The 15,260-nt window shown below is 41.8% G+C and overlaps 1 protein-coding gene across 2 annotated transcripts in view; it reads left to right on the forward strand.

Moving 5' to 3' along the window:
- ADCY7 (adenylate cyclase 7) overlaps positions 1-15,260 on the forward strand; it is a 116,004-nt gene that overhangs the window by 16,837 nt on the left and 83,907 nt on the right. The window lies entirely within an intron of this gene.

Here is a 15,260-nt window from a genome sequence, read left to right on the forward strand (position 1 = left end):
TTTAAAACAGCTTTAAAAGAGGAAAATCACATGGATTGATTCAGGTACTTTTTACTTGAATCTATGTAAATGCTTAGCTCTATATCTTGGGATCAGCACTGGTACAGCTACCCCCACTGATGGCTGAATTGAGGCTATTTCTGAGCACAGTGTCTCTTCCTCTCTGAAAGTGGAACCTAGATGTGAAGAAATTCAGTTTTTCCCCAGAAATCAGCAAGATCTAAAAGTAATTTCAGATGTTCACGAACTTGTTTAAGTTTGGCCTCTTGGGGCCCAAGTTTGCTCTTTTATACATCTGATGTCAGGCCATGTCTACGCTACCACTTTTGTCCGTATAAATTGTGTCTCTCAGGAGTGTGAAAAAACCACCCCCCTGAGTGACATAAGTTACACAGACAGAAGCGCCACTGTGAAATAGCTACTGCCGCTCATGGCAGTGGCTTTATTATGTCGACGGGAGAGCTCTCTCCTTCTGACATTGCTTGGGTAGCCCCTCTATCTTACAGCGGCGCATCAGTACAGCTGTGCTGCTGTAAGCTCGCTAGTTGTCGACATGGCCTCAGTCTCACTGAAGTCAACAGGAGTCGTGCATATGTATGAAAGGGCAGAACTGGTTCTCTTTGGAATAGTCTAGAAGCATAAATGTGGCTTTGTTGTGAGAAGTGACTATGTAAAATGACACCTTTTTTACTCCGGTTTTGTATGCAGAGCCACACCTGCATGTTTTAGTGACGAAAGTAAGGTTTTATGTCTGCTGGCACTGCAGAAATTAAACTGATAAGAACAGATTTAAAAATTTTATTAAGATGATGATAAAGAAAAAAATAGTGAACAGAGTTTGAGCGTAGAAGTTTCTGGTTATCAGAGAATAACATACAGATTATCGAGGGTGCAAAGTTTGGTTTACTCTGAGCAAGTGAAAGTGAATTGGATTGTATTCTGGCTCAAGTATCATCAACAGAATTGTCAGCAAAATTCCAGTTCTTTTCACAGATAAAAGGATTTGTGTGTTTAACTCTGCCTGTGCAGCAGGAAACTAAATGTAAAACATATTTCAGTGTAGCCTTTTTAAAATGATCTGTACTTTTTTTACAAGTTCCTGATGAGCATCCTGTTTCAGATTTAGTCATTTTTATTTTTTATTTTTAGACTGCGCTCTGCTTAGCATTTTCACAGTAACAGCTGCAAAAAAACAAAACAAACCAAAAAAAAAACCAACAACCAAACCAACCCCTAAGGATAATACAAACAAAAAAAACTCCATCTTTGTCCCACTGCAGTGACAAATGTGTTGGTTCATATTGTGATGCAGGTTAATGAAATGCATTGTTTGGATGTAACATTCACTTTCAATGTTCTTTGCCTGCATGCAGTTGAGATTTCTACATTTTGGAAAATAATTAAATTTAGGAGTTACTCTGAGATTGTGATTTAAAATAAATATATATATATATATTTAACTTGAAGTGGTGTTTGCACCAAGTAAACTTCTAAGGGAAGTGGAAAACAATGCAATTATCTGAAAAATCAAAATGAGATTCAATGGAATATTTTTATTTATAGTCCCACAGATGTGCATAGTGCTGGACAGACAAAAGGTCCATTCCCCAGAGAGCTTACACACTGTTAAATTATGTATGTATTCAGAACTCACTCAGGTTTTTAGAACGCCCCATGGTAGTATGGGTAGATACCTCCAACAGAACTGACTGAGGGGATTAGCTGGATGATTCTGGTATGACGATGACCGGTGAGACAGTTTCTGTGGTGGTATGTAAATTGACTTACACTGGAATTCACAGATAATGTACAGTAGAACCTCAGAGTTACGAACACCTCAGGAATGGGAATTGTTCATAACTCTGAACAAAATATTATGGTTGTTCTTTCAAAAGTTTACAACTGAACATTGACTTAATATAGATTTGAAACTTTAGTATGTAGAAGTAAAATGCTGTTTTCCCTTTATTTTTTAGTAGTTTATATTTAACACAGTACTGTACTGTATTTGCCTTTTTTGTGTGTGTGTGTGCGTGTCCCTGCTGCTGCTTGATTGTGTACTTCCGTTTCCAAATGAGGTGTGTGGTTGACTGGTCAATTTGTAACTCTGGTGATAGTAACTCTGAGGTTCTACTGTACTAAAAAGGATGGTTGGGGAAATCCTGTGTTTCTTCATGCTAGTGTTGCAAAGCTCTTGGTAGATTTAAAACACATTTGTGGATTGATTTACACTGGCCTTGTTTTCACTTGCGAGGAGCGTTTACAAACTATGTTCAGACAGAGTTCAAATGTGGTTGCAGCCAAACTGGTTTCTCAGACTAGCCCTAAATACTGTTTTTGAGTATGGGATTAACCTAGTTTGGTCTCCATCCACACAGGCTGGCCAAACCATTTTATAAACTGGTTATTAACTAATATCTAACCCCAACCAAATGAGCTTAGAACAGCAGAACAATTAGACAATTACGGAAATAGTAATATTGACACAATAATTGGATAGGTTAACGCCTGAATGAGTTTCTATGTTCTCTTTCCAGTAACATTCTTAAAAAATAACTCTAACATCTGGATATCTTGGACCAGTTTCTTTGTGCATCTAACATATTGCTCTTGTATGTCCTTCTAGCTTGAGATCATGCCAGTCCCCTGTATGTAAAACTAAATTTTTGGAACCAGATTACATTTTTGAGGTCATGTTTTTCCAAGGTGCCAGGGGTATTTCATTGTGCTCCCATAGTTTTGTATAGATGAGTAGCTACTGCAGAGTCCCTGCACTGTGAAAATATAGCCTTGCAGATTTCAGGGCAGAAAATTAGGCAAGAGTAATTTAGTATTGGTTATGTATATGTTTTTTTTATAATGGGGGAAACTTTTTACAGAGCAGTGACCTGGGAGAAGAGAGAGTTGAATTACTGTGTTGAAAAAATCATGAGCCAAGACCCCAAAATCATGAGATTGTCTTAAAATCCATGAGATTTTAGAAAAAAATAATGTTGGTACTTATTTACCTTCTGATTTTTTGAGCCTTTAGGGAACACTTGACCCCATTCAAGGTTTTCTCCACTGCTCTGAGAACTAGAAACTTACCTTTTCCTTTAAAGTAAAAATTTCATCTTTAAATAATCACTCCAGGAGCTTGTCCTGTAAGAAAACTGCCACATATTGCAAGACGCACTATAAAAATCATTTGAGTCTCCAGCACTGACCTTGTGAACAATGTTAATGTATTTGTGTAGGCTCTTTCCTTTCATCACAGAGAAGTCAACTGATTTGCAAGATATGTTGGTGTGACACAACACTGCTACATCTTTTAGCATATGAAAATATCTATGCAAATGTATACAACTTGAGTGGTGCATGAAATAGAAATATCTGGGAAGGGCCATTACTCTATTTTCTGTAGCATGTGAGATGTCGTGGTATTGATACTGCTACTCTTTTGTACTTGTAACGTAGCTCATAGTGGGAGTCGTTTATGAGTGTATCTGAGCTCTGAACAGGAACTGGGGCTGTGGCTTGTCATGGGTTGTGGTGCAGAAACAAACATCCGTTTGTATCAGCGAATTTCATACCTAGCATTTTGCAGTAGTTCCTCCCAGAGTAGTGCTGTTCTTTTATTCTGGATTTACCAGCCTCAAACAGTGAAGTTATTCTGGACTCAAAAAGATTTCCATGCACTCTGTTTTCTTTAATGTGGCTTCTACTGAATCCTCTCCAGCCTCACTGTACTTGTATCAAAGATAATTGCAGAAGTTCTTTCAGTTTGTACTATGGTAGATCAGGCCTACTTCAAGACCCAGAAGCCCACACAGAGTGATAATGAAAAGGTAAAATGGGAAATAGTTCCATTGTTTGCAGTGGGGCTGGTCACAGACAGGGCTGGTGCTTGCATTTAGGCAACCTAGCGGTCGCCTAGGGCACCAGGATTTGGGGGGACAGCATTTTGCCGCCCTTGGCAGCAATTCGGCGGCAGGGGGTCCTTCCGCGCTCCGGGTCTTTGGTGGCAATTCTGTGGCCAGTCCTTCACTCACTCCGGGACCCGCCGCCGAACTGCCCCAAAGAACGGGATCGCAGAAGGACCCCCCCCCCCCCGCCACAGAATTGATGACAATGACTGGCAGCACAGAAGGACCCCCGCCTAGGGCGCCAAAAACCCTGGCACCGCTCCTGGTCATGGAGCAAGGTTCTGCATAAAGCTAGGAGGATCAGAACCTAAGACCTGGAACTTGCATTGGATAGTGTGAGGTTAGATGTTACCTATACTACGAGGAGCCCTGTTGAAGTCAGTGGGACTCTGGAGGGGTTCAGTAGTAACAGTTGCTAGATCAGAGCCTAAATGTCCATTCCTCATGGCACAAACCACATGCAGAGACTGGAGTTATAAAGTTATCTACAGGTGTTTATAGCTGTGAGCGAAAATGCCTTTTTTTAAAAAAGTTTGTGTATATATTTTATTTAATAATAAATGATATATCATTTGTATTATTGTTTTCTGCTCACCTCACTGAAAGAGAACAGATTTCTCATATTTTCAAAAATATTTCCATCTGGGCTGAGATTAAGCATGGAAACACCAACACACAAGGAGAGGGGGTTTTCTTAAACAAAAAACACAACACCCCCCACCCCCAAACATATGAGCAAACAAAAATTAAGATGAAAGTTGATTTGCTCCCTTAACTATAATATTTGCTACTATAAAGGTTATATCTCTAAATCTTTAGTAATTCTGTATTTGGTCTGGATCATTAAACATGTTGATTTGTATTCATCATGATACATCATGATTAACTTTTAACCATGACAACTGTAGTGTGTCATCACTATCTAGTGTCCACAATACATGCAAATATCTGTGTGGAAATCTATCTTTATCTTTTGTGCTTGGAGATTAGAAGGTTGCAACACAGCTTTTACTATCATGCTCTCTAGTAAGTAGGGTTGCATATATCTATTTTTAGAGTGGAGATCCCAGTTTGATTCTAGTTTATATATATATATATAAAAAACAATACCGGGATCTCTCTCTCTCATATATATATATATATATATATATATATATATAAAAACATGGTACCATTATTGGTTGTATAAAAATTAAGTTTTTACTTCAAATAGCTTCCTTTGCATTTACTATCTTGTGCTGATGTAATACAGGGAGTTTTTCTCTTCAACACACCAATTTTACTCTACTGGTTTCTGTAATATTGCATTGTTTTTAGTAGAGTAATTCTTTCAGATTTCCTGCAACTTGTTTTTGGCTTCCATCTCCATCTGACAGTCTTGTGTGAAAGAAAATATCAATCTTTGGTTGTCATTGAGCACATTCAGACATTTTAGTGTTTTGCTTTAAAATTAACACCTACTTTTAAAAGCATTGAGTTCTTTGTAATTTTTATGTCTAATAAAGCAGGTTTTGAAAGTCTAGTTGGATTTAATTTCCATTTATTTTTTCAAATGGTTCTTGTGCCTCAATATGCTTAAGTGGATTCTTAAACAAACCTTCATGAGGTAATAGCAGCATTTGTGTCTATGTACGTATAGCAAATGGTTACCCACTTTCAGTCACTTGAAGAGCTGGTCAGAAATTGGTGACAAAATAAACAAACAATGGAAATGAAAATGTCCCTAGTTGTTTATGGGTTCCCCCCCCCCCTCCCATTTTCTGATCTGCTTTATGCTAGGCTGGTTTTAAAATGGTGTTCAAGAAATAAAAGGCTGAGTGTCCCATTACCAAACTCCTGAGACATTAAGTTCTTTTAAGTGTTTTCAGTTTTCTTTAGTATGTATAGTTAAGAAGGTAGTTTTTACCTGTTTGGTGTAATGAGTTAGGTAATTGAGGATTGCTTATGGATACTTTTGTCCTTCCTCTAGAGCACTGGGTATTTGGCTTCTGGTGGAAGCAGGATTGTCTGATACACCTATGAGCATAGGATTTGTCATACTGAATACAGTGGTTTCTGCTTGAATTGTAAATGTTTGCCTTTGAGTCATCACTTTTCTTATGGGTACTGCTGAATTTCCTAATTTAACTTTGTCATAGGTTATGGTTAAATTGTCTAACTTAAGACGAGGAAAACATTGAAGAGACACCATCAATTTGAATATTGCATTTTCCTATTTTACATTTGTGTGTGTGTGTGTGTGTGTGAGAGAGAGAGAGAGAGAGACTTCAAAACAAATGAAATTTCAATTTGATGGAACTATCCATGACATCTCATGCTAGGCTGTGAAGTAAATGTAAAATTCTTGTAACTTGATGCTTACCTAGGGAAGCTATATGCAAAATAAATGCTGTAAGTTTTGAAATCATGTTAAAAACTGTTGATAACTTCCACTTTGTTTGTGGGGAAAACTTCCATTAACTTAAATGAAAGCATGAGGTAGACCAGCATTTCTCAAATGCGGCCACTGTGGCTGCATGCAACCACCAGGGGCTTTTCTTGTAGCCACAACCTCATGGGCTGTGGTGGAGGGTGAGGGGCAAAGTGTGCCCCCCCCCTTCCCTGTTGCTTCTGGATGCACTGCCTTGGTGTTGGTTGGTGGGGCCACCAGCAGGGAGGGCCCTGCCCCCCCTCTGGAGACACCTGAGGCACAACGCTTGAGGAGCGGGCAGTTGGTGAGTTCCCCACCTTCCCAGGAGTGTTGAGACCCAGGCTTGGGCTCCAGCCCTGGGGCCGTTGGGGGTTGGGCTCCAGCTCCAGCGGTGGCAGGCTCCAGGCCCTGGCCGTGCAGCTTCATGGTCCAGGCCCTGTTCCCCAGCTGCAGGGCTTCGGGCTCTGGCCCCTGCTGCCTCCCTTTGCCTCCGTCTCGGCCCCCGCTGCCTTCCCCCTCTTCGCCCCCCCTTCCCCAATCCAGGGCTTAATTTGTCTCCAGGCTTGCCAGGGGTGAGTAAGTCTGCTGTGAAAAGTGATACTTGTATGTTTGGTAATATCACTTTTAATAACTGACTTACTAGCTAGCAATAAATAAATTAGAATGATTTGGACGTGTTTATGTGCACATTTATTTGTTTTTCCTAAAGTTTATTAAGTATTGTAAGAGCGTCCACCAACAAGAGTTGATGGCCACACTCTGAGGCCACCAAAAGATTTGTCCTGAGAATCCCTGAGATGAATAGCACTGTTTAGCTCAAAGAATCCCAAAGAAATTTTACAAACTAAACAGGGATCTCTATCTCACCCACCCACTGAAATGCAGATACTTCTAGGATGCAACACATGGACAATTTAACAGGTCATACCATCATACTGCAGTTTAGGGCTGGAAGTGAAAAACACGCTCTACTTGGAATTGCAAGTATAATTTCAGGTAGGCAGCAGGGGTGAATTTATAGGTACGCCGGAGTCCTGAGTAGGGGGCGGGGGCTCAACTGGAAGAGGAGGGGGGGCTTTAAATACCCGGGTCCTTTAAATCAAGATTTAAAGACCCAGGGGCTCCGGCTGCGGGTGGGAGCCCCGGGGCCTTTAAATCACCCCCGGAGCTACCAGCTGCAGAGGCGGCTGGGAGCCCCGGGACTCAGGGGCGATTTAAAGGGCCCAGGCCTCCAACTGCTGCTATCACAACGGAGCCCCAGGCCCTTTAAATCACTACCGGAGCCCTGCCGCCGCTACCCCAGGGCTTTGGCAGCCAGGCTTCGGTGGCAATTTAAAAGGCCTGGGGCTCCGACTGCTGCAGGGAGCTCTGGGCCCTTTAAATCGCCAGCCTGGGGAAGCCGGTCCGGCATGGCATACTGGCTCTGTATGCATCCGAAGAAGTGGGCTGTAGTCCACGAAAGCTTATGCTCTAATAAATTTGTTAGTCTCTAAGGTGCCACAAGTACTCCTGTTCTTTTTTTGGCTCTTGCTGGTACACCGTACCGGATCGTACCGGCTTACTTTCACCTCTGGTAGGCAAAAGAGAGGAAGCATTGTGTAGAGGTTAAAGCGTAAACCTGGCAGTCAGGAGATTTAAATTCGGTTCCTGGTGTGACTTAAGGCAAATCAGCCTCTTTGTGCTCATGTTTCCTTATCTAAAAAACGGGGACAGTAATTCTCCTTGTGTCAAAGGAGTCTTATGAGTCTTTATTCACTGACCTTTGGGATCCCTGGATGGAGACCGGTGTTATAGAAATGGAATATTATAATTTTCTGGGGGTGGAATTTGTCCAGGATTCTGGCCTCGTGTCCTTATTCTTTGTGAAAAGTAATGTGGGTTTTTTAATAAGCACAAGTGGTCAGGTGAAGTCTCAGCTTTTTGTGCCATGTGAAAGTCACCACCTACAGCAGCACAGTGCCTCTGCTCTAAGGCACTGATTTAGTTCCCATTCAAAGGGAAGAGAGCTACTCCCAGAATCACGGAGACCACTCAGTGTAGAAAGGTGACCTAATTCTGATTCTGCATCCCAGACTGTGGATTATCCTCATTCACTGCCCCAGCTTTCACAAACTGAGGACAAGTTATTCCCCATTCAGTAGTTCCCTCTGTTCACTCCCCTTTCTGCGCTGCGTATATCCATCAGACTCTAGCTTGTTTTCAAGGCTGTATGCAGAGACTATTCATTTGACTCTGCTGATCTCTGACTGTTTTTTCCCCCCATCCCTTTCCCATCATCTCTCCTCATTTAAATTACCTTTTCTTTTCCTTTCTTTGGCAGAGCGGTCGCCTCTGTCTGAGCCATTGAGTAACTATTTTTGTTCTGAATTAAAATAGGGAATTGCAGAACTACCCTGACTGCATGCTTGGCAAATCCATAATACTGGAGTTTTCTCAGGGAGGTGGGAGGGAGGTTGGTCCTTGTTGCTGGTCTTTGTTCAGCAGCTTTTTGAACAGTATCTGGTCTCACAGGACAAACGAGGCCTGAGGAACTGGTAGACAGATTCTCTGGAGAAAAGCAACTGATGGGGAGGTGACAAGGGTTTCCTCTTTATATTCCTGTTAAATTAAAAAGTTCACATCACACAAGCTTCATTTCCCACCTTATCACTGAATCAACATGCATTCACCACTGTTTGAATACTTCTTTAATTGAATGTCCATACAAATGAAACTGTCTCTCACTTCATTAGAAGGCTGCTTTTAGTGTAAATTTGAGCAATATAAAAGGATGAATTATTGATGATGATTCATGTGGTGGCCAGAATTGTACCTAGCAGGCCTGCTGACAGCAATTCCGGGCCCCAGGGCAGAACAGTCAATGGGCCCCCCGCACGCACAAGCCATGCCCGCACGGATGTTGTCTGCCTGACATTTGGGCGGTGCTGCGCCTGCACTGGCTGTGTTGCTGGGTGCGCTCTTCCGGCACGGCCAGGGCTTCCATTTGCCTGCCCAGTGGGGTTGCCAACTGTCTAATTGCACAAACCCAAAGACAAAACCTTGCCCCACCTCCTGCCCTATCCCTGAGACCATGCCCTGTCCCGCCCCTTCTCTGAGGCCCCGCCCCTGCTCACTCCACCCCCCCCCTCCTGGGAGGGATGCGGGTTGCAGGTGTGGGAGGAGGTGTGGGCGCTGGGAGGGGGTGAGGGGTGCGAGAGGGGGTGAGGCGTGTGGGCACTGGGAGGGAGTTAAGGTGTGGGCTCTAGGCTGGGGCAGGGGGTTGGGGTGCAGGAGGGGGCCAGGGGGTCAGCGCTTACCTCTGGTGGCTCCTGAAAGCGACCAATGGGAGCAGTAAAGTCGGCGCTTGGGTTGGGGGCAGCGCGCGGAGACCTCCTCCCTGGGGCCGCAGGGACGTGCCGGCCGCTTTTGGGAGCGGTATGGAGCGAGGGCGGACAGGAAGCCTGCCTTAGCCCTGCTGCACTGTTGGTGGCGGCCGGATGCCCCTGCGCCCTTTTAAATCACTTGGGCCTCTGGGCAGTTGCCCCCTTTGCGCTCCCGCCTGCCCGCCCCCATTGGTGGGCCTGGTATCTAGAGAAGTTGTGGCTCCCTTATCATAAGGTTGGAAGGAAAGTCCTAATTGTATCCCTCACCTCAAGCTACCTACATGTCCTATTAAGTTGTACTGATTTGCTTTGCTGTTGCAAAACCAAACTTAATTTTCCGAAGCACTACGTAACAAACCCCAAGTGAAAGAACTTGGATGTCCTGTAATAGCATTTTTGATGTAGGCTCTGACATACTGCTGTTCCATACGTAAACTCCTCAGCTCTTGATGTCAACAGGAGAGCTGCATGCACAGTAGGGATAGCAGAATATCAGTCAACAGCCTATGTGTAGAATGTTTTAATTGTTATTTCACATGGTATTTTAAAGGCCAGAATTGTTTTTTCATGAATTTTCCCAAGGGATAATTTGCATGAGCCAAAGTAAGAGAAATTGAAATACAGTCCAATGGAATTATGGAAATGCCAAAAATGATGTTTACTGTTGTGTTAAGAACAATCTAAATTATCTGTGTATAACAGATAATTATTTGAACTTCTATACCCCTCAGAAGTATCTTATGAATATTAAGCTCGCTTATCAACACCATTATGGAAAAAGTGGTGTTATCTCCATTTTACAGCTGGGGGAAAGGGACAATGAAGCTGGGACATGCCCAAGGCCACACTTGAAGTCTGTGGCACTGGCAGGAATTAGAACATAGCTCTCTTGAGTCCTTTGCTTTAACCACATGGACCATTCCTGCTCCATCTGGTGTGGTGGCTTCTGAGGTTGTTAGACCTCATATGTGTGCCCAGAATGGAAAGATTGGATTACCAAGAAGTTCATTTGGGAATCAGTTACACTCTAACCACAGGATGTAGTGCTTTAATAATTTCTTGAGGGGTGTGTGTGTGTGTGCTTGTTTTTGGGAAGGGTGGTGGTTTGGGGTTTGGTCCTACATGGTGCTGAGCAGTTTCAAGTTGGACATTAAATTGTGTACTTAAACAGAGTCCCCTTCCATGAGAGGGTGTATGGTGTAGTGGATAAGGCAATGGATTAAGAGTTATGAGAGTGGGTTCTGTTCCTAGCTCTGCAACTGATCTTAAGTATGACCTTTGTCACTTCACCTCTTTGTGCCTCTGTTATCCCACTCTTTGTGTTGTCTGTTTTAGATTGTAAAATATTTGGGTCATAGCTTGTCTTTTAGGAACATAGGAATTACCACACTGGTTCAGATCTGAGGTCCAAGTAGTTCATTATCCTGTTTCTGACAGATATTTCAGAAAAAGCAATAAGAATCTTGCAGTAGTCAGATGTGGAATAATCTGCCATAATCATTAGGCCACATCCTAATCTTTTAATAATAACAGAATGATTTAAGCCTGAAGTTTGAGATTTAATATCCCTTCCAAAATGTTTGGAACTATAACTCTGGGTATTCTTGTTATCCACAATAATATCCAATCTGTTTTTGAAACTTGCTAAGAATGTACTATGAAGTCTTAACTACTTCCTAAGACAATGAGTCCCAGAGTCTAATTACATACCATGTGATAAAGTGTTTCCTTTTATCAATTTTGTATTTGCCATCTTTTAATTTAATTGAATGTTCCCTTGTTCTTGTGTTGTGAGAAAGAAGGCCAAAACTCCTTATCTGCCTTCTGTTATACCCTTCTTACTTTAAATTCTTGAATCAGGATCACTGTTGTTTGGTAAACAATCCTGATCTTTTTAATTTTCAGATGATAGATTTTTTTCCCTTAGTTCTAATAATTCTTATTGCCCTTCTTCATCTGATTCTGCGGTATTCTTTCTGAGATGGTGGGGGTGGGGAGTACATAACACAGTACTCAAAACGAGGGCAGAGCATTGATTTATATTATGGTATTATAATACAGTTAATCTAGAGTTTTGTAAGGAGTATGACTACTTTAATTTTTCCCCTTCCATATCATTCATGTTTATATATCAACATTTAACTTCATTTGCCACCATATTCCCAGTGACCTATTTTGGTTAGGTCTCTCTGAAGTTCTTCACAGTCCTCTCTGGTTTTGGACAACATAAATAAGTCTGTATCATCTCCAAATTTTGCTAACTCATTACTCACTCCCATTTCTAAATTACTAATAAATGTATTAAACGACATTAGAGTTGGAATGGAACTTTGAGGTACCCTACTGGTAACCTTTTGCCATGGTAAAAATTGACCATTTAATCCTACTCTTTATTTTATCTCTGAGCTGATTTTTGATCCATGATAATTCTTTGCCTCTCACCCCGTGACTGCTTAGTTTCTTAGCATCATGTGAGAGACCTTATCAAAGGCCTTTTGAAAGTCTAAATAAATTATGTCAACAAGTTATTTTATCTATTACTCTATTGATGTATTCAAAACAGCTCTAATAGATTAGTGAGATTTTTTTTTTTTATTTGCAGAAGCCATGCTGGTTAGATCTTATCATAATCTTCCAGGTGCTTCATTATTCTATTTTTAATTATTATTTCAACCAGTTTGTCAGGTACAGATGTAAGACTGGCTAGTCTGTAATTCCCCGGGTCACCCCTTGTGTCTTCTTTTAAATACAGGGATAACATTTGCAACCTTCCAATCCTGTAGAACAGCAGCTGATTTTAATGAGGCTATATTGTTAGCAGCTCAAATACTTTATATCTGAAGTCTTTCAGAATTCTTGAATATATACCCCCACTGCCTGAAAGACTGAGGCACCTTGACCAGGAAAACAAGGGGCCAGAAGTCAGGCGAACCAACCACTAGGCCCTCCAAGCACCCTGTTACAATCTGTACAGATTCAATTGTGTGGTCCTCTCCACTTAATGTTTTTTGGTATGTATCTATACAGCGTCTCGCACAATGTGTTCCTGATCTCACTTGTGCAGTCTCTGTGCCCTACAGTAATACAAATAATTAACAACAACACTGTGTTAGGTGAGGAAGGGTTGGGCTTCAGTAATTCTCACACTAAGTTTATACAAAATGCTGCCATGAAATCTGTGAGGGTAAATCATGTGTTTATTTCTTAAAATAGCCTAGACTGGTTAATTGTTGGTGTTTCTTAAATAAAAGCATAGCAGTTCATAACCTTTGGAATGTGAGCTAAGTTTTGCTCACTTAAGGATTAAAAATGAACTCTCCAGTATCTAACCTTAGACATGAAATTGCAAACAGTAGGTTGAGTGTAAACAAAGCTCTGATTTCGGTTCTTGTGCCATGTGGAAAAGCAGTTATTATTGAGATTTAAAAGCATGTCAGCGGTGCTGGATAAACTGAAACCTACCAGTGCACTGGAGATAATATGAGAAAATCACAGACTGTTCCTGGTGTCACTCTGAGGTTGACTGTAAAGGAAAAAAACACATTCAAATTTAAACTTCCTGTGTTTAAGGGAATGGATCAACAAAATATTGCTCCCAAGTTACCTGTACTCTGTTCAGGGAGTCAGGTGATGCAGATGTATCTAGGAGATGAGCGTATAATATATTACATTTGTGGGCAAGAAAATAAATAGCTCAAGGAGTTCAAATGGAACAAAAAATTCAAATGAAGAAAGGGAGATATTGAAGGCTCAATGAGTTACAAGAAGCGGGAATAGGGTTGCTCCATAATACTGTGCTTTGATCCTTTTAAAAATAGCTTAAATTGTAGAATGTGATGGTCATTTGACTTCTCTTGTTTTCTATTGTGTGCGTGTGGCGTGTACAGAGCAACATTCTATAGATGCAGTTGTAGGTCCAAAAGCCATTTCAAGGCCACCTCTGTGACGTTGTGGATATCGTCCATTTCAGCTCTGAATCCATATATGGGGCACTGCACTAAGTTCCCCCTAAGCTGCGCAGCCACGCATCAGGCTGTCAAGGGCCGTGCAGACATGCCGCCACGGGCCTGGAGAGGAGAGAGGTAGTGGGGTGGGTGGGGCGCAAGTTGGGGTGTGCAGGGCTGCGGTGGGGAGAGGCACCTCTCCCCAGGCCCCAGTCCTGGAGCTGCCTACACCCCAAACCTCTCACCCCTGGCCCCACCCTAGAGCCCTCTGCCCCAGAGCGAGAAAGTTGCCTTGCTGTAAAATGCCAGTGTAGACAAGCCCTGGGTTTTTCTTTTCAGTTTCAAGTTGTTTCAATGTTTTCTCATTACCTTTAATGGTCAACCATTGTCTCTACCTGGCTGGACAATGGTAAGTTCTTGGAGCTAGTTTTGTGTAAACACCTGGCCTGGGAGGTGCCTTCCCTGCCTAATTGACTCACCACGCTGCTGTGAGGTGATGCTGCAGTTGCACTACAGTTACAATTTTCTACACCTATATATATGCGTTCATTCATAACCATAACCTATATACATCTCTCTTAATGACCATCAAGTTCAGGGCATTACAAGCTTTCATAAAAGATCTTATTTGGCATATTTTTATACACCATAACATTGTCTACAATTGGTTGATTCAATTGTTTATTTTTGGGATTCAGACCACCCTGTTCTCCCATTGGGGTGACTGAACCTTGACTGTCATACCTCCTCTTGTGAGTTTGTTGCGTAAGCTTCACCTCTGTCCCCTCTTTTCTGGACAGGGTGTTGGGTACCTTGTTCTCCTACCCTCAGTAGGATTAATCTTCATATCATATGTGACGTTGTGCAGTCTATATGGTTTTATAAAAACTTGATAATAAGTCAATATAATGTAACTGAGATAGTTTTAGAGAAAATACGGTAATAAGTGAATGTAACATAACTGGGATATGCCTCATGCAAAAGGTCTCTTGTAAGGTATCATTACAAAGCTTATAATCTACTGAGTATGATCATCTGATTTGTATAAATGTACCACTCTTGTATCTAAAACTAGAAATATAAAATGTAACTCTGAGGGCCTATTGTAATTGTGTAAAGTGTGGACCATTAATGATGGTTTGGAATCTTGATGACTCCCATTGTCTGCAGATGGCTGTATTTACCTGTGAGTCTTCCTGTATATGTGTGTGCTGGCAAGTGAGTAATGAAGTCTTGCAGTGACGTGATCATGTCACCTGAACTGGAATCCATCTTTAACCTGGTGCTTTTCCAGCGAGGGGGGGTGGAAACCCAGAGGACAAAGAGTTCCCGCCTTATGCAAAAGATATATAAAGGGGGGAAGAGAACAGAGAGGGAGAGGAGCCATCATGAAGAATCCCCTAGCTACCACCTGAGCTGCAACAAGAGCTGTACCAGGGGAAAGAATTGTGCCCAGGCCTGGAAGGTGTCCAGTAAAAAACTTACTGAAGCATCTCTGAGGGTGAGATTATCTGTATTCAGTTTGATTAGGCATAGATTTGCGCATTTTATTTTATTTTGCTTGGTGACTTACTTTGTTCTGTCTGTTACTACTTTGAACCACTTAAATCCTACTGTCTGTATTTAATAAAATCACTTT

Source organism: Trachemys scripta, chromosome 13, assembly GCF_013100865.1.
Source record: "Trachemys scripta elegans isolate TJP31775 chromosome 13, CAS_Tse_1.0, whole genome shotgun sequence".
Lineage (NCBI taxonomy): Eukaryota > Metazoa > Chordata > Testudines > Emydidae > Trachemys > Trachemys scripta.